At 29.7% G+C, this 19,812-nt stretch overlaps 1 long non-coding RNA gene across 1 annotated transcript; it reads right to left on the bottom strand.

The window, feature by feature from the left end:
* Nucleotides 1-17,514: 17,514 nt before the first annotated feature.
* On the bottom strand, nt 17,515-18,081 carry LOC138339511 (uncharacterized). Its single transcript, XR_011212292.1, has 2 exons — nt 17,997-18,081; nt 17,515-17,779 (listed from the first exon to the last, which is right to left on the bottom strand). It is a non-coding gene; the product is annotated as an uncharacterized lncRNA (long non-coding RNA).
* Between the last annotated feature and the right edge of the window lie 1,731 nt (nt 18,082-19,812).

A 19,812-nucleotide genomic window follows, 5' to 3' on the forward strand; every position in this document is an offset into this window, starting at 1 on the left:
AAAATGAAGACGATTTTACTACACTCATTTGTATTTAAAAACTTCATTTGAATGATCCTAGTATTATTGACTTTACGCGAGATTAAATTAACATCTTTTTTTTCATATCCCTTCTTAGATGTTTTATTCTTTATCTTTAGTAATGTGCAATCAATTATTTGGCATCTTTCCTTATTCTCCTCTTCTTATTTTTTTTTTAAGATCTAAGGGATAGTATTAATTAATTTTTGAAATGCTTAGTTAAAAAATAATTAATGTATTTCAATATTTAAATGAAATATTCTTATAATTTGGGAACCAAGTTTATATTAAGCCCCTTTTTTCCTTTTTATTTTCTCAAGTGCCCATTTTAATAACGATAGGTAGATTCCATCCCCATGTTAGGGTATTTAGTATCATGAGTTGGCTTGAGGTACGCATGTTTTTTCTAGAAAGACATGAAAAAAGAACACACGTGTAAAGACTTAATTTATTATTATTTAAATAGAAGTAAAAGAAGGAAATTAAAAAAAATTATTGTGAAGGGAACTAAAACTTTGGAAACAATAATTGGGGAGGCTATTTTGTAAAATACATACTCGAAGAGATTTATGATATTATTTTTATCTTTAAGTAAGATACTAATTCAGACATAACTATTTTCTGAATAACTTATGTTCCCAACCAAGTCTTGATAGTACAAAATATGATGAGTGAGGAGATACCAAAATAATCTAAAGCATAAATAGTCATATGTGATAGATTTACCTAATTTCAACGAAATAAATAATGATTAAATTAAATGAGAGTTTTACGATTTTAACAAATCTCATAATTTTAAATATTTTATATATGTATAAAGATTTAATTAAAAAAACTATCGAATTCAAGCTATATGGATACGATAATATTTATAAAAGTAGTTAATCTTATGTGACATGATTTTAAATTAATTTGCACCTTAAAACACATATGGAACACAAATAGAAGTTGGTTTATGCCCCTAATTGTGTTTCTTAAAGTTCATCCTCCCCTTTTTCCTTTGTTTGCTAGGGGACAAAAAAATGGTTGTACGGTTATCACATGGGGCTACCATAATCTAAGGGAACTACAAGCGTGGCTTTGTGGATAAATTTTAGGGACTTGTTGGACTCTTTGTAATTTTTTAATTATTATTTGTTTTTTTGTTAAGTTTTAATCAAGAGTTGAGATAATTAAATAAATATTTAATGTTGTATTGCAATTTGCATTCATGGACGATAGAAAAATACATAATAATAAAATGAACGATATTATTAGTGCAAAATTATTGCATTGCGTAAGGAAATCTTAATTTTAACCTAACTAATATGTCGTACAAGCTTCTCTACCCTACATTTCTTTTCCTTAGTAATTTTGTTTTATAATCTTTTATTAGGTATCGACAAGCATTAATCAACAAAACATCCTTATTACAGCATTGATTATTAGTAAAGTTGCTATCATTTGAAAGTAGTTGGAGATTCAAAAAAAAGGGGGGATTAGTTTGATCTAGCACTTAAATGTGATTAATCACTTAATAATACCATTTAATTATCATCTTGTTATTTGATAATTCTTGGTGATTGCCATTAATATAAGGTATTACTCTACTTTGTAGCTGAAACTCCTCTTGATATAATCCAACTTGAAGAGATTAAAAGGTATATTAATGAATGATGCTTGAGTTCTTTTACTTTCATCCATTTATTCTCTTTTACCAAAACAAAATACATCTTTAGTTTATTTTAATACGGCCATCATTTAATAAGTATACTTTTTCATTAGTAATATGAATACTATTATAACAAAATATAAATCGTAATTATTATTTCTTAAGAAATATATATTACTATAACAAGCGTTTGGTTAAAATTATACATCAAATCTTGGAATCTACACTACAACTACTTGATTTTACTTTTCTTAAAATACTTCCAATATTATGGCAAGATATTGGGGTTGGTTAGAAACATTGATCAGATCTATTTGTTTGTTTGTTTTTCAAGAATTGAGATCTATTTTTTCATCTAAAAAATAAGATTTGGTCAGTAAAATTATTTTATAGTCTTTTTACAAATTTATTTTATATCTTACATCTCTTTTAATTTTCAAGAGATTTTTATCTTTAATTACCTATAAAAGATCTAAAAATAACATAAAAGATTCAAAACAATCATTTTCTTTTAGAATGGTTAATACATTTTTATTAAAGTATGTGTGTTTAGATAAAGCAGTAATGTCATATGAAAAAAAAAAAGATATTTAATTATTGAATCACGTGTGCTACATTGCATCAAGATTAAAGAAGAATAAGAACCACTCAACAATTCAACATAGATGAAACAACACTGTCCTACCAACCAGTGGCGCTGTCGATTAGTATTATTTATTTTCCTGTAGCAAAATAGTCCTATAAATTTGTCTTACCTATAAATAATAATATATTTTCATATGATAATGATAAATGGGATACTTGGATATAAATTTAACAGCGATGGTCAATTTGTTTGTCGAAAGCTCTAAAAATATTATGTTGATATGACCAAATTTGTTAATCTTAGAAATCGAGTTGGTTGGTTATCTGCACTTTCCGAAGTTGATGAGAGTTTCATTTGATCTTCATTTTATAATTTTTCTCTATTCCTTTCGCTATCCTCAATTTTTATTTTTTTTTAAAAAAATTGATCAACTATTTCATTTTCGTCCTATAAATCCAATTAATTACTGAAAAATTATTTTAAAGACCACTGTTATATTATGATATTTTGATGATTTAACAAACCGAGAAATCTAGTAGAGGTACCTGATGCCCGAGTGGCTTTGGTTTTGGACAAGTCAATGGACAACAATTGTAAAGCTGCCACACCTGATGTGGTAGGTGAGCACGACCGTTTAAGGGCATAACTCTCAATTAATGGGAGACTACTAGGTTTTTTGTCCATCCTATATTGGATATGAATTACAAGAAATTAATAACCTTAGTTTTACATAACAAGAATATCAAAAAGCAAAAGTCATTCTCATGAGAAAGAACAAGCTCTAATGAACAACAAGGACCTGAGTGATTTGTAGTAAAGTTTCAAGTGTTCGTTGAAAGTTGTTTTGTCTGCTCATTTATTGTAAGATCTATTCCTAAGTTATAAACAAACATAGATCATTTCATTTGTAACTACAGTGAAGTTGAGTTTATGGCTAAAGTTAGTCGTGGTGTGTTTGATTGAAGTCTATATTAACTAAAACGTAATTAATATAGTTGGCAATAGAGTTGTTGCTTAGTTTTGTACAAGTTGGATGGTGAAGAGTTCAATTGTGATTTTAGTAGTTTGTAGTCACGTGTTGCTTGAAGATAATTGAAGTTGTTGAAAAATATTGTATGACAGGTAGTGATTTAATCCTCCCTTGAGTAAGAAGATTTCCATGTAAGCGTCCTTGTTCATTACTTTAAGTTATTTATTCTTCACCGTTCTTAAAATTGTCAAGAGGCATGCTTGTGGTGGACTCATACAAGTTAACAATTGGTATCAAAGTTTGTACTCTCTATACGGTTTACACCCAGAAAGGATCATGCTCAAATGATTGTCTCACCAAATTTAAAAGAAGGACAATCTACCATAAGACCCCCGATTCAATGACCAGTATTATGGCTGGTGGAAGACTAGGATGCATGATTACATTATAACTGAAAATATGAACTTTGGGACATTATCCTTGATAGACCACACATTTCTATGAATGAATGGAAGGAAAGAGATGTGACTTGAGTTGTTCCTAAAACTTGAAGGGAGTATAATGAAGTTGATAGAAAGAATATTGATAAAATCTATAGGGCAAATAAACTACTAGTCTGTGGTATAGGACCAGATGAATATAACCAGATCACTACTTGTGAACATGTCTAAAAGATCTAGGAATGTTTGAAAACAACTTATGAAGGGGCAAGTCAAGTAAAAGAATCTTAGGTTAATATGCTTATCACTCCATATGAAAACTTTATTATGAAGGAGGGTGAAACCATCTAGGAGATACATATCGGGTTCACCTCCAAAACCAATGAACTACATTATCTGGGTGAAACAGGAGAACCTCAAGAATATTAGTGGCCTGAAGCAAAAATTAAACGGGACCTTAAATTTAAATTGTTAATAAATTTTATGTAATTTATTCTTCTAGTTTTCATCCGAAAATATAACCATTCTTATTTTAAATTATTTTCTTATTAGATATATTACTCCAAATATGTCAAATTTCTACTCAGAGAAAAAAGAAGTTCGCGGATGCATTGGCAACACTGGCCTCCATGATAAACATTCTTCTATTAATCCCTTCATTTGTCATGAAATGTTTACTTTTCCTATAAATAGTATTCAATATTTGTTAAAAAATAATAACTTATAATATATTATTATAAAAAATGAGGCCTCTTAAATTTAGGGGCCTAAGACACACGTCTTTCTTTTTAACGCTGTCGAGCCACCCCTGAGGTGAAATGATTCATCCAAGAAAACAAGTTAGAAAGATTTTCAAAACCCCTCCCAAGTCTCGTAAAAGCAAAGTTGATGCCATTACGAAAGCGAGAGATCTAAAGACTCTCAGCATGGATGAGCTGATAGGAAACTTGAGAACTCACAAGCTAAATAAGTAGCAAGATCACTTCAAGAGAGATCAAAATAAAGAAAAGACCTTGGCTCTCAAGGCCTCCCAAGCTTAACCCAATGAGGAAGATGAAGACATTGCGTACAATTGTGAGAAAAGCTTCTACCCACACATGAAAATGGTGTGTGTCATAAGTGTGCAAAACCAAGGTACTACATTAGGAAATGTACTATACGTAAAATTGAGTACAAAGATGTGATACGTTAAAAAAAATTGAGCTAATACTTGAACCATTCTTCATTGTAAGTAAGATTTTATCAAGGATATTAAATTTTTCTTAAGTTTTAGGGTCGCTAGATGTAGCATCTTGAGTTCCAAAAAGAACTAAAGAGAATTCCTTCAAGTCATTGCTAGGTTCTTTTAAATTTTGGATCAACTTCAAAATACCAATAGCTTTTAGTACATTATGAGTTAGGAGACTAATAAGATATTAAATGAAATATATTCGAGCCCTCTTTCTAACATCACCGAGTTTGATAATTTTTGAGCTCCTATGAGGGATATATGCCCGTTTGAAGTCAGCTTGTTCAGTTAAGGAAAGTTACACGAAAATATGAGGGGTATTTTGGTCTTTTCCTTACCCAATCACATATAAGTATTTTAGGTAAGTTTTAGAAGTCTAAACTAATCGGAATTAGTTTTAGTAATTCATAAATTATGCTTAAGGTTTTGTGAGGAGTTCAAGAAGAGGAAAAGAGGAGAAAATGAAGAGCATTCAAGATTTTTGCAATTCTTCGACGTATTTCTCAAAGAATTTGGGTTCGTTCACCCACACAAAAATCATCATGATTTTCTTTTGCCAATGTATCCATAAATATTGAGAAATGTAATTTCTTGATTAGTGTTCTAGACGTATTGTTTTAGTTCTTGAATTGCGATGGAGTGATGAGTTCTTAAGAGGAAAGTTAGGAATTTTGAGAATTGTTTTTTAGTATATTTTGTGTATTTATATTAGGTATTAAAATCTAAGTAAGTTGGAAAGAAACCATTCCATTCTAGAAGAATTAGAGCTAAAAATCGAAGAAGAAAATTCGTCGAATTTTTCTGGAACATGGTTAGAGCAGAGCGCCCCTGTACCGCTAGAGGGGTTGGCGCTCTGCACTTGCAGAGCGCCCCAAACCAACCTCAGTCAAGTAAGGGCTAGTGCGTTGCGCCACTGCTGTACCAGGGACGTCAAATCTTTTCCGCCTCCGTTCTTTGTTCTATATTTGATGTTTCAAAACATGTCTTTGCTCTCTTAGTGATTTACAATCCAACCTATATCTTATCATCAAGAAATCCTATATATTAATCCACCATCATAATTCAAATTCAAGAAAGATTAAAGAGTAGAGTTCAAGAATGTCTTTGAGTTAAATTGCATGTACCGCCAAAAAGGTTGGCGCCCTGCACTTGCAGAGCGCCCCAAACTAGCCTCAGTCAAGTGAGGGCTAGCGTGTTGCGCCACTACTGAGCCAGGGACGTCAGCTCTTTTCCGCCTCCTTTCTATATTTGATGTTTCAAAATGTGTCTTCGCTCTCTTAGTGATTTACAATCCAACCTATATCTTATCATCAAGAAATCCTATATATTAATCCACAATCATATTTCAAATTCAAGAAAGATTTGAGAGTAGAGTTCAAGAAAGTCTTTGAGTTAAATTGCCTGTACCGCCAAAAAGGCTGGCGCCCTGCACTTGCAGAGCGCCCCAAACCAGCCTCAGTCAAGTAAGGGCTAGCGCGTTGCGCCACTACTGAGCCAGGGACGTCAGGTCTTTTCCGCCTCCGTTCTTCGTTCTATATTTGATGTTTCAAAACATGTCTTCACTCTCTTAGTGATTTATAATCCAACCTATATCTTATCATCAAGAAATCATATATATTAATCCACAATCATAATTCAAATTCAAGAAAGATTTAAGAGTAGAGTTCAAGAAAGTTTTTGAGTTAAATTGTGAATCCTTCAAGATCAACTATCAATTTGAGTAAAGTTTGAGAAAGTCCCTTTGAGTATTTTTGAGGATTCTTCTACAATAAATTTTAAATTGTTTCAAGACCCTAGTAAGTGAGCATGATAAGGAGGATAATGTTTCATGATACTACATTATCATTGAGATCCTATATTCAAGTCGTTCATGCCCATAATTCCGTGTGAACTCCATAACTTGATTATCTTTGAGATGAGTAGTATCTTCAAGTTCTAGGTCTTGAGTATTAAGTTTCTAATCATTTTGGAATTATATTCCTAATCATAGGACTACTACATGTTACTATGAAGGTCCTTGAATTGAGTAGTTCATACCCATAATGCCACGTGAATCCTATGAGTCAAACATTCTTGAGATGAGAAGTATCATTGAGTCATTAATTTGAGTAGTTCATACTCATTATTCTATATGAACCCTTCGAGTCGATCATTCTTGAGATGAGTAGTATTATTGACTTGAGTTCTGGAGTTGTTGAGATACAAGCATTGAGTTCAATGCATTGTTATTGAAAACCTTAAATTGAGTCGTTCACGTGTATAATTAGGCATGAACCCTAATTTAATAAAGTTTTTTGTATAAATTATTGTAAAACTTGCTTTAAAGACTTGAGCACTGAGTTGAGGAAGAGTAAATTTGAGTTCATTTTCTTCAAAATGATATATGAGAAATACGTATTCACAAGAGTAAATGTTTTATATTTAAGAAGAGAGAAAAGACCGATTTCCAAAGAGTTCATGTGCAGTTTTCAGTAATCTCTCTTTTAATAGAAATAATTTGAGTAATAATCTCAAAGTTGATGAAGAGGAAATGTTTTTAAAACATAATAAGCTAAGATATATTTTGGGAGTAGTATTGAACACCGATATGGGGGAGAGTTCTAATAACTCACAACTCCCATAGATCATGTAGCTAACGTGGGTAGAAAGGGTCATACTTTTTAGGTGATTCCTTATTGCTTTTTAGAGTAGACTAGTGTATCCACTTAGTGATTAGATTCTATAGGACAACTCTGATAACATTGGCTAGATGTTGTGTCATCACATAGCTCATAGTGATAGTTGTCGGTTAGAGAATCTCCCACAGAGTTTCTATGTATTTTTCTTTTATATACAAACAGAGTTATTATTGTATTTTCATACAATTGAGCTATTATTGTATTTTTGCATACAACTAAGTTGTTATCTATTGTTTTAAAAGCTTTCCATATAATGCATCTTTTATTGTTGCTGAGTATCTTGAGTTTGAGTTAAGTATCTTGAGTACGAATTGAGTACTTTATTGTTGAGTTGAGCCCTATATCTCTGAGTTGAGTTAGACTATGTTTCATTGATTTGAGTATTTTATTCCTAAGTTGATCCCTATTTCTCTGAGTTGAGTTGAACTATATTTTATTGAGTTGAGTATCTTATTGTTGAGTTGATTATCTTTTTTCTGAGTTGAGCCTTATTCCTCTGAGTTAGGGGAACTATATTTCTCTAAGTTGAGTTGAATTATGTTTCACTGAGATGTGTATCTTATTGCTAAGTTGAGTATATTAATTTTGAGTTGAACCCTATTTCTTTGAGTTGAGTTGAACTATATTCCACTAAGTTGAGTATCTTATGTTTGAGTTTAGACCTATTTCCCTGAGTTGAAGGGAACTATGTTTCATTGAGTTGAATTGAGAAAAGGTAAGTATATTTCTTTTCCATTTGTTCAAGCTCATGTTTATGCTTTAGAATTTCTCTTACATGCTCGTATATTCAATGTATTAACGTTATTTGGCTTGGATCATTTTATGATGTATATACAAGTATTGAGGGTCATCAACAGAAACTTCGTTAATGGAACTTGAAGTTTCAGTCAGCTTTGGTGAGCCTTCATATATTGCACAGGATCTCACCTTTACCTTACAGTTAGTATGAGATCTCATGGATCTTGTCCCGATATCTTTCTGTAATAGTAGAAGCTTCATAGATTGATAAATTTGAGTAGTTTCAGTATGTATCTTCTGTGAGTTGTTTTTACAAATTTTGAGTTCATCTATTGAGTATTGTTCGTATATTTTAAAGTTGAGTATTTGAGTTATTAAATTTATTTCAGTTTTAAGCTTTTGTATGCTTGAGTTTGTCTTCCGCTTGTAATCAGTCAGGATGAAGGTTTGCTTGGGGGACCAACATGATTCTCAAGTGTCGGCTATGTCCAGGGTTTAGACTCGGATCATGACAAAATACTTTTTCAATGCAATTGAAGGTGATAAAATAAAAATAAAGGGACAAGGTCTCTAGCAATTTTGAAAGGAGAGTTGCAGTTGATTATGTCGTCAAAAGAGCTTTTTTGTGTTTATAGAGATACATCAACTGATTCTGATGAATTTGAGGACCCATATGACACTTGCATGACTGCAGTAAAAGATAATGAAGATGTTTTTGGCCCATTTTATCTTATGGATAAATCAGAAGATAAAGTAGATAAAGAGGTAACCTTACTTAATCTCAAAGAAAATCTAAACATCTACTCCACCAAGAAATTGAAAAGGCTAGCTAGTGTCCCAATTAGCTAACTTCATAAAGTGACGAATGAAAATGATCTTTAAAATTATAAGGTCCCTAAATATATTCAAAAAGAGAGTTGCGGCTGATTATATTGTAAAAAGAGCTTTTGTTTCCCAGGGAGGTATATCAACATCAACTGATTCTAATGAACTTAAGCATCCAAATGACACTTCCATCATTGTGGTGAAAGATGATGGAGATATTTTTGACTCTTTGTGTCCAATGGATAAATAAGAAGATAAAGCAGATGAATAGGTAACCTTACTTAATCTTAAGGAAAACCTAAACTTCCACTCCATCAAGAAATTGAAAAGGCGAGCTAGTGTCCTGATTGGCTCACTTTATAAAGTGACGGCTGAAAATGATATTAAAGTAACAGTTACATTTTTGTGTGGGGAGAATAGGAAAGTCTCTAGAATACTTAATTAAAGACGTGTACTACGTGAGTGGATTAAAATACAGTCTGCTCAGTATTTCTAAAATAAGTTTGTGTCAGACAAATGCACTGTTACAAACTTGATTTTTCAAAATCGCAGTGCTAAAAGATGTAAAATATATATGTGACTGAGCTGAATATTGCTTTTGGAGATACCTGACTTACCTCAGTGTTCAGAGTGAAAAAGTTAACCTGTGGCGCAGAAGAGTTAGTCATGTTAGTGCATCACTTCTTGGCAAACTTGTGTCAAAATACCTGGTCTATGGACTACCAAAGTCAATTTTATAAATGAAAAAGTTTGTGATGCATGTGTAGAGGAAAGTAGATTGGATCCTCATTTAAGCATAAAAAACAAGTAATCATTACAGACCTCTTGAACTACTTCACATGAATCTATGTGGGCATAGATTCAAAACATAGAAGGAAAGAAATACATATTTTTTTACTGTAGATGATTTGTCAATATTCATATTAATGATGTTTTTAAAGTCCAAGGATGAAACTTGTGATGTGTTGATGATCTTTGCCAAGATGATCTACATACTAAATTACAAAATAACAAGAATCAAGTAAGACTATGGTACAAAGTTTGAGAATGTAAGAATACAAGATACTTATGTTGAAAGTGGAATAGATCACAATTTCTCAGCTCCAGAATTCCTCAATATAATGGTGTGGGTGAAAAAAAGAACATAACTTTTGTAGATATTGGTTGAACTACGTTGATTGATGCTGATCTTTGAAAAAACTTTTAGGCTGGAGTAGTTAACAGTTCTTGGTATGTTACGAATAGATGCTTAATATGGTTAATCACCGTATGAACTATTGAACAATTGTAATCGTAAACTAAACTATAATAAAGTTTTTGGTTGTAAAATTTTGTTCTTAACAATGGAAATAATGGTCTTGGAAAATTTGATTCTAGGAGTGATCAATAGATATTTGTTGGCTATTTATCTACTACCAAAGCATGTAAAGCGTGTAACAAGAGGACATTGTGTATTCAAGAAATTGTTCATGTTACATCTATAAATATGAAGGAATTGAGAATCTGAAAGACAAGGATGATGTAGAGATAGAAGAGTTTCTTCAAATTCAAAGGAACAATCTTACGGAGGAAGTCAATGATGAATATCCAAGTTAGGAGGCTGACATTTCTAAAAAGATTGCGAAAGATGAAGAGCATAACCCACAAGACAATTTTGAGGTAACTTGTCAAGTATAGATGAATGTACAGATTTAACACATGAAGAATCAGGTGCAGATCAAGTTCAACAGGTTTCAAAAAAAAATTAGGATGAAAGCATAAGTCATTTTGGATAATCACACTTCCCCTCTGAATTAAGGAATGCATTCTAGATCTCAAATAAGGAATATATTCACATTCTCAATATTTATATCCATTATTGAACCAAAAATGTAAAGAATTCTTGAGAATATTGATTTGGTTAATTCCATGAAAGAAGAATTACATTAGTTTGAACAAAGTAAGGTGTAGAGCCTAGTTCCTAGACCCACTGACGGAACTATCATAGAGACCAAGTAGATATATAAAAATAAATCAAATGAGAATGTTATTATTTATAGAAATGTATCAAGGCTGGTTGTATAAGGCTATAGTCAAGAATAAATGGCTAATTATGTTTAGACCTTTGCCAGTGACAAAAATGAAGGTTGTAAGAATTCTTATTGAGTTTGTTGCATACATTGCTTTCAAGCTCTTTTAAGTGCATATGAAAAGTGTCTTCTTAAATATTTATCTTAAAGGAAGAAGTGTATGTCAAGCAATCTCCAGATTTAGAAGATATATTGATCAACCAAAACATGTGGTCAAGTTGGATAAAGCTACATATGGGCTGAAATAGTCTTCTATAACATGGTATGAGTGAGTGCCAAAATTTCTTCTTGATAATGGGTTCAAAAGAGACAATATTGACAACACTAATTTTTTGTGAAGTCACGAAAAAAAGATTACTCATTGTTCAGATGTGTGTTGATGATATTATTTTTGGGGCAACATCTAATTATTTTATGAAGACTTTGTTGCACTCATGAAAAGTGAGTGTGAAATGAGTATGGTAGGTGAGAAAGCTTCATTTTAGGGCTACATACCTTAGGAATGACTCAATTTTTGGGGTCATCTTTGTTCTCCTAGGGTACTAAAAAGTAAAATGAAGTTGAACTCCTATGGATAAACAAAAAACATGAAGATTTTGTAGTAATTACCCAAACTATCCTTGAACACCTATTTTTTTAATCAAATCTAAAGTGTTAGAACTTTTAATATTAAAAAAATTCTTTTAAATATAATTTACTTCGTCGTGGCATGATTGTTACATGATTTTTTCATGTGAGAGGATCAAATTGATTTATTGTGTTATATCTATCACATATTAGTCCATCAGAGGCCAGGTTGGTGTACTTAATTGCTGGAATGATCTTAGATCGAGATTGCATGTTAAACACTGTAGATGATGCTTATGGATCCTTTGTGGCCTAGGTTATTGAAAAGGTGTGACTGATTGTGATGTTTGTGATCATGTGAAACTTACTTCATGTGAATGTTAAGTCTGTGTGAGGATCGAGAGTTTGACTGCTTTATAAATGTGATAATAATTGTGTATATCTATTTTTCTAAGTTATGATTACTTGTTCATATTTTTGTATAATTAAAGTGTTATTAAGACATGTGTTAGCATAAAATTTGCGGAAGAGTAGTAGATTGGTTTACAGAGTGATAGTGAATGACTAGATGGTGGATTTGATAGTGAAAGGAGGTGGATGACTTGAGGTAGAGTATATGGGTCCAAGGTAATTATGTTGTAGTAAGGGTGTTGATTGAATGATCGAGGTTCTAACTGCATATGTATATATGTTGCATATCTTTTTGGTTATTTGCATGATATTATGTGGTGGATTTGGATCGATCGATAATGCTTATCAATACGTGTTGTTTATATGGATACTACTCTTGTTGTACTACTTTGCATATTCTTGTAGCAGGATTCAGTGTATTTTCATAACTGAAGACAATGATGATCTCCAACAACTTCCACTCATATATTCTTGGTGTGAGAGTTGTGTCTTATTTCTTTTATAATTTGTATTCTTAGAAGATCTTATACCTATTTAGACTAGTTCTTTGGGGGAGCATGTAGCATGTTTCTTTACGAAGTAATTTGTTCTAAATGAAGTTAGGAGTATTGCTAGATTATGTTTATTAATTCCCATTTTAAAATTGGGTGGTAGGGGTTATCTTTTTTAGATGCTAGAGTAGGTGCCCATATAGTCTGATGGGTTGAGTCATGATATATATGCATCAATTAAATGTTGTATGACTAATATCTGCATAATTAAATCTTAGATAACTAATATTTACATAACTAATGTCACATTATATTTGCATGACTTTATCCAACTAACAAACAACCCCTGAATTTTGTACAAGCCATATCATATCTGGTAATTGATTAGGAGGTAAGTTATATATATTCATGAAAAATAGTAATGCAGTGTTTGATTTACAATTTTAAAATTTGCATACATGACTAATCTATGTATAAATTATGAGAGTGTTTATATATTATTTTATGTAAGGCAAAAGGTGAAATAATTAATATATAAATAACTAAATTCAATATCATTACTATTTACATAAAATTATACATAAATTTTCTCATAACTAAGTTCTACATTAATAATGTTTGCATATATTTAACCAACCAAATGTTGATAATGTTTCTAAGAATCAGATAGTATCTCGTTAGTCTGGAGTACATGCTTTAATTATGATTATTTAGATTTATACAGTACTCAGTCTATTCACTTATATGTTTTCCAAGAATCTATTTAACACATTTTATTTGTTAATTCTGTTTTGGTCAAAATATGATTTGGTAAGATAAGAAGTAAGAACCCTCACTAAAATTTTAGTGGCCCTAGAGATCCTTGAAAATGATTATCTCCACTAATAATCATAAAATTATAAAGTTTAATGCATGGTAGCTAACTTAATTTTAGAATTTTCAAAGAAGAGTTCCCAACAACCTGAGTGACTAAAAAGATATCGTAATTTATTAAGCATGTAAGCTACGGTGACTATATTAATTTTCCACCTCTAATCGCTATTAGAAAATAGGAAATTAAGTATGAAATTTATAAGCAACTGAGCTAAATCAATGCTATAGCGTTCCTAGCTAATTATATTTATTTTATAATCCATAGATAAAATAAGATTAACATAACTTTTTAATACATATTTAGCTATAAAAATTTGTCTATCGTTAATTTTCGTTTTCGTAATCAATATGTACTTAACCAATAAATTATTTCTATTAATTTCTTCACCATGTGGTTGGCGATCTGAAATTTGATACTATGTGCTCTAATTTTCTTAATGAGAGATTACATTAAATTAGCAAATAGTGTTCCAACTGAATCCAGTTAGATATAATAATTGTATATAATGGGAGCCTTAAAATAATTATATAAATTTCCTCAACCATAAAAGATGTTGTTAATTAAGGTCAACAAACCACCACATTAGCCTTTCATAATTTATATTAGTCAACTGTTTGGTTGATCATTGAGCCATTCTTGTTATACATAATTCTAACCAACAATTAGTTGATTAGTTGATCAAAGAGCACGGAAAATTAATGTTCTTTAAGGTTACTCATCTGTCCCTGATTATTTGTCCATTTTTTCTTTTTTTAGTCGTTTCTAATTATTTGTTCATTTTCACAAATCAAGAAAAGACAATTTCTTTTACCTATTATATCCTCAATTAATTACTTTGAGAAAAGGTAGAATTTCTTAAAAATCTTAATTTTTAATTCATTTCTTTCATAATTAATAGGGGTAAAACGGTAAACTCACTATATCCATTATTATTTTCTTAATAAGTGTATATATTCAAAAGGGGACAAGTAATTACGGACAAAAGAAGTATTAATTAACAATATAGTAATATAGCTTAATTGACATTAAATAAGTTTTTTAGATAGTTTATACTCTTTTCAAATGTCTCTAAAATTTATAGCGATATTGAATATTTATTAGTACTATTTAAAATTGTTTTTGTTAGAGTTTAACTTCATTTATTTATTAGAGTATAACAAGTTGATTATCATTTTATTTATAGATCAATTAATTATCATCCCCTAAATTTACTTGTACCTACCTTCATTAATGATATGACTGTGTACCGTCAATACATAAGACTTAAATTCAACAAATAAAAGAGGAATGACACATTCATATATATATATATATATATATATATATATATATATATATATATATATATATAAAATGCCTTGGCAAACCCCACCATTGCTCCTCTCTTTTTAAAAATTAAATATTGGTTTTGAGCCCCCCCCCCCCACACATATATATATATATATGAGATGGATATATGGATGCCAACATCTTAAAAATGCCTTGGCAAACCCCACCATTGCTCCTCTCTTTTTTAAAATTAAAATATTGGTTTTGAGGGCTATATATATATATATATATATATATATCCATCTTCACATCTTTGGAAAAGGATCCTTTTACCTAAAATCCCTAATCCTTTCACTTTAGGTGACACAAAATCTTCAACATTAACCAATTTAATTCTTTTCTTTTTTGGGCCTATCTTTTAGGGTTTGTTGCTTGACATATTTTCCCTACCATCAATTTTCTAATACCCTAAAATATACATAATATACATTTCAAGTTTCACAAAGTTTAGTTTCTGCCGGCCATCATTTTGTTGGAACAAAAAGCAAACCTTTCCACCTAAGTGAAGAATTGTAGTGTGATGGAATAGTAAAAGTTTTTATATGTATCTTTTAAAATCAAATTAAACTTCTCGAATTTAAGGCTTAATAAGAAAATTTCATAGTTAGTGAGCGCTAAAAGTCTAAAACTAGATAATGGGCATTCTCCAATATGAATTGGATCTAGGACACATGATTAATTAAAAGAAGAAAAAGAAAAGGTTAAGCCAAGATTTAAAAGTATTGGATAAAGGTTTTTGAAAATTCAGTAATTTTGCATAGATTTTATATTTGTATTAAAAAATTTAATAAAATATATATATTTAAAAATATGATTGTTAATAACTTAATTAACATAGTGTATTTATTGATCTAATGACAATGATTCAAAAAAAAAAAAACTAATGACAAAAAAGAAACATTTTAAGCTTTCATGTCCTCTTGGTCAAAGGTTCAAATCCCTTCATTTCATCCACCAACCTAGAATTTAATTGTCAAAGACAATAGATAGCTCTAAATCAACTATTATTTGTTATTAAAAAATAATTAAAGTATAAATACATTTTTCCCCACTTTTTTCTTTCTATATGTATAATTTAAATGAAAAAAGAAAATGAAAAATGTAGTAGTAATAATTATATTCTTGCCCACCCTAAAAAGTTGTCGAACTTAAGTACTCTAACAGCAAAAAAAAAAAAGGGATGAAAACACTATGATGATGCCTTGTCTGCCATTGATTCCCACCAATGTGTAAAGTTACTAAGTTAATTTAGTCTAATCCTTTCATTATTTTGTTAAATTTGGCTCATCTTAGAGAAATATATATTTGAATATTTTTATTATCATACCTTTTAGCTTAAACTATTAAAAAAGTATATGTAAAACTTACACACAACTTTTCAAAAGTGCCATTAATATTTCTTTAAGGTTTAGAACTTGATACTTATTTAGTTTTACGGATCTTTAGCGACAATTACCTAATTGACGTTAAAATTTTATGTTTAGCGATATTTAGCATTTTTTATAAATATTTCTAAAATTTATAGTGACTATAGATAAAGACATCATCATTTTCTATTAATATGTAATCTATTGATGCTAAAAACCGTTTTTATTGGTGGGAGAGGGATAAATACCTTCGAATTGACTTTTGGCTTTCTTCAAGGGCTAATGATATGTATATTATATTGGCATTACATTGAGAGAACAATTTTGGATAACAAAAGATAAAATAAAATATTAGTATGGGCACAATCGAGTCATGTAGCATTTACTCCAGTATCTTTTAATTCACTAGAATTTAATTAAAAATTTAATAATGAACCTTTTCTTATATAGAATATCTTTGTTATTAATAATAATGTTAGGTATTACTTTGTCCTCTGAATTTCATTTTCACAAAAAAATGATAAAAAATCTTATATGTACTTTATTTTGAAACAGAAATTGGAAATTGACTTTTAAAGAGTGACATATGTGAGACTACCTATTAACTTTGTTTTTTCCTTTGAAAATGATATGTGAATGTATATGCACAAACAATTCAGTCCATACCGAATAAGCATATTGTTGCGTTATGGGATAAAAAGTTCTTGGCACATTTTCAAATAATAAGACAAATAATCTTTGCTAATTTACAGTACAAATGAGCAACAAATATCTCCATTTATAATTTTACTTTTTATAAAATATTACTTTAAACTTGTTTTTTCGATGAAAAAAATATAAGAAAAAGTGAGTTTTGAGTGGGAATTGGAACAAATTATCATTTTGCAATAGCATTATATTAGGCACACGAGTGGCACCTATCAACATGAGACACTTTCTACCAATAATGTTTCTTGTAATTAGAGGGTGTTATTTTAATAATGAACATAAAAAAAAGGTTATAAGTAGATACCCTTAGAAGTTACTCTCATTCACTAATTATTTGTTGACATTTTTTTCCTCTAATTACATGTCTATTTTGATAAATTAGGATTGGATAAGTTCTTTACCTATTATACCCTTAGTTAAAAATTTGTATAACTGTTTAAAGTTCATCTGTTTATATTTGTATCAATTTGTTATTTGGAGTTTGATTATATTTGTACAATTTCAAACTTTATATTACTCAATTATATAAAAACACGTGAATTATACAAACGTACCTGTGAATTATATAAAAGAGATGCACATTATACAAACGTACTCAATCAAGATGCAAATTATACAAATTATTGTCGTCTCTCGCTCACCTCTCTCCTTCCTCTCCCTCTCCCTCTCCCAATCTCGCTAGTCAGATATGGAAATACATATGTATATCAATTACATATATACAATTATTTAACCAATATAAATATACAATTCACCTCTCTCACATTCTTTGCCCTCTCTCGCCTGTCTCTCCTTCTTCTCCCAATCTCGATCGCCACTCTACGCCCTATAACATGTAATTACAAAACATAATTAGCAAAAATATAACTATAAAGCGTAATTAAACTATTTTTGAGTGACTATACGAAAGTTTTCTGCTTTAAATGAACTTTATAAGGCATATAATAAATGATAATATCTATGATTTTAAACTTGACGATGGCATAACCCAGAAAACAAATTTATGAGGTTTGCTAGGTCAACGTGGACAAATAAGTACTTACCAAAATAGCTAGAGTTGAAGAACCTTTCTTCAAATCCACCAATTTGTAGTGCAATGGTAAATTAGAGTGTCCTCCCAAACTAAAACCTACTTATCAAACTATTCCAAATATATATATATATATATATATATATATATATATATTATAATTTAATGAGATTAAATATATTTACAAATTTTTAGTAAGTGGGTTTGAGGATAGTAGAGTATATACATACATAAATCACTATCACGTGAAGCTAGAGAGTGTTTCTGAAAGACTTTCGATTCAAGTGCATCCAATTCAGTAAAAGAAGAAAATAATGACGAAAACATAACAATTAATAAGAAAAATAATGTGAAGTCTGCAAGAAAGAAACAACAACAACAAAATTGTGCGATAATCAAAATATAATAAACAACACACACACACATATATATATATAGAGAGAAGTGATTACGTTAAAGATGATTATTAGTGGTAATTAATAAATAATAATAGATTAATTACGATTAAATATGTATTTTTAGTAATAATTAATACTTTTTATATATGTCCCTAAAGCCTTTAACACTACTAAAAATGACACTTAACTAATACTAGTAAAGATTTTACCATTCTTTACTAATGTCTTATGTTTATTAGAGCTAAAAGTTTTCGCATGCGTGCATACAACCTTGAATTTTTTGGAAGAAACAATATTCACTGGTATCATATGGATTATGGAATTGCAGATACATAATATGAACTACAGAGAAATGAAAAGAAAAGGCTGTAAAAAAACCACTCCACTAAGTGTAATGCATTCATGAATGGGGAAAAAAGTAATCACACTTTTTCATCTTTATAGGCTCCTCTTCAGCTTTTTGTTGCTAACTGTTAATATTATGGACATTCATAACTTACAAGAAGTCTTCATTTAAATCATTGCCAAAGAAAAAAAAAAGTTTGTACCCGTGCATATATACAAGAAAAAAAAGTAGCAAAAGTTATTATAACTATCATTTTATTGATTGTAATACTAGACCAAGAAGTCGTGTATAATAACATAATTTAGATGACAACTATTATAATTTGTTAATAATAGAGACATTTCACACGGTTCATCTTCTTCACATCAACCACCACACCATTTATCTTTAAAAACAATGGTGTATGGAATGAGTTGCTCCTTTCTTAATTAAATGTTTCAATTTTTAACTCTAGATATAAAAAAAAAGATCATTGATACAAAGCAGTACATCAAATCATAGGTGAATTTAGGATTTTAAACTTGTGAATTTCCAATAAAATTAATTTATATTTAGCAATAATAATAATAAAAAAAGAAGTACTGAATCTTTGTATATGTTTAAAATGTAACGAAATATTTAAACACAAAATATTAAAATAAGTATTAGCATTACAATTGTACTCAATGACTTGTTATATCTTGAAAATGATCAATAATCTTACACTTTCAAATACTTCATTCTTTTCAATAGAAAAAACTAAAAAATCATTTAAAAATTGTTATCAATCAGTCAACTAAGTAAAAATCACCTTAACTAAAATATCATTTTTAGCAGAAAACAACCCTTGAGTATTTAAAAGTGGACAATTTTCATCTCTCTACTTGAATTTATCAGAAAACTAATTGATCCACAAAGATTAAGTCATCCCTTCGTGATTATTATTCTTAGATACGCCAAAAATACTATAATGAAACTTTTTAGTAATTGAGTTTAGCATTAGTTAAATCTTTTAATTCAATATTTTTTTCCATTGATTTTTCATGTAATTTGATATTAGAAATATTATTAGTTGAAATATGTTTCTTTTCAATTGAATATGTCAG

The sequence above is a fragment of the Solanum lycopersicum genome, chromosome 11, assembly GCF_036512215.1.
Source record: "Solanum lycopersicum chromosome 11, SLM_r2.1".
In the NCBI taxonomy this organism is placed as follows: Eukaryota; Viridiplantae; Streptophyta; class Magnoliopsida; order Solanales; family Solanaceae; genus Solanum; species Solanum lycopersicum.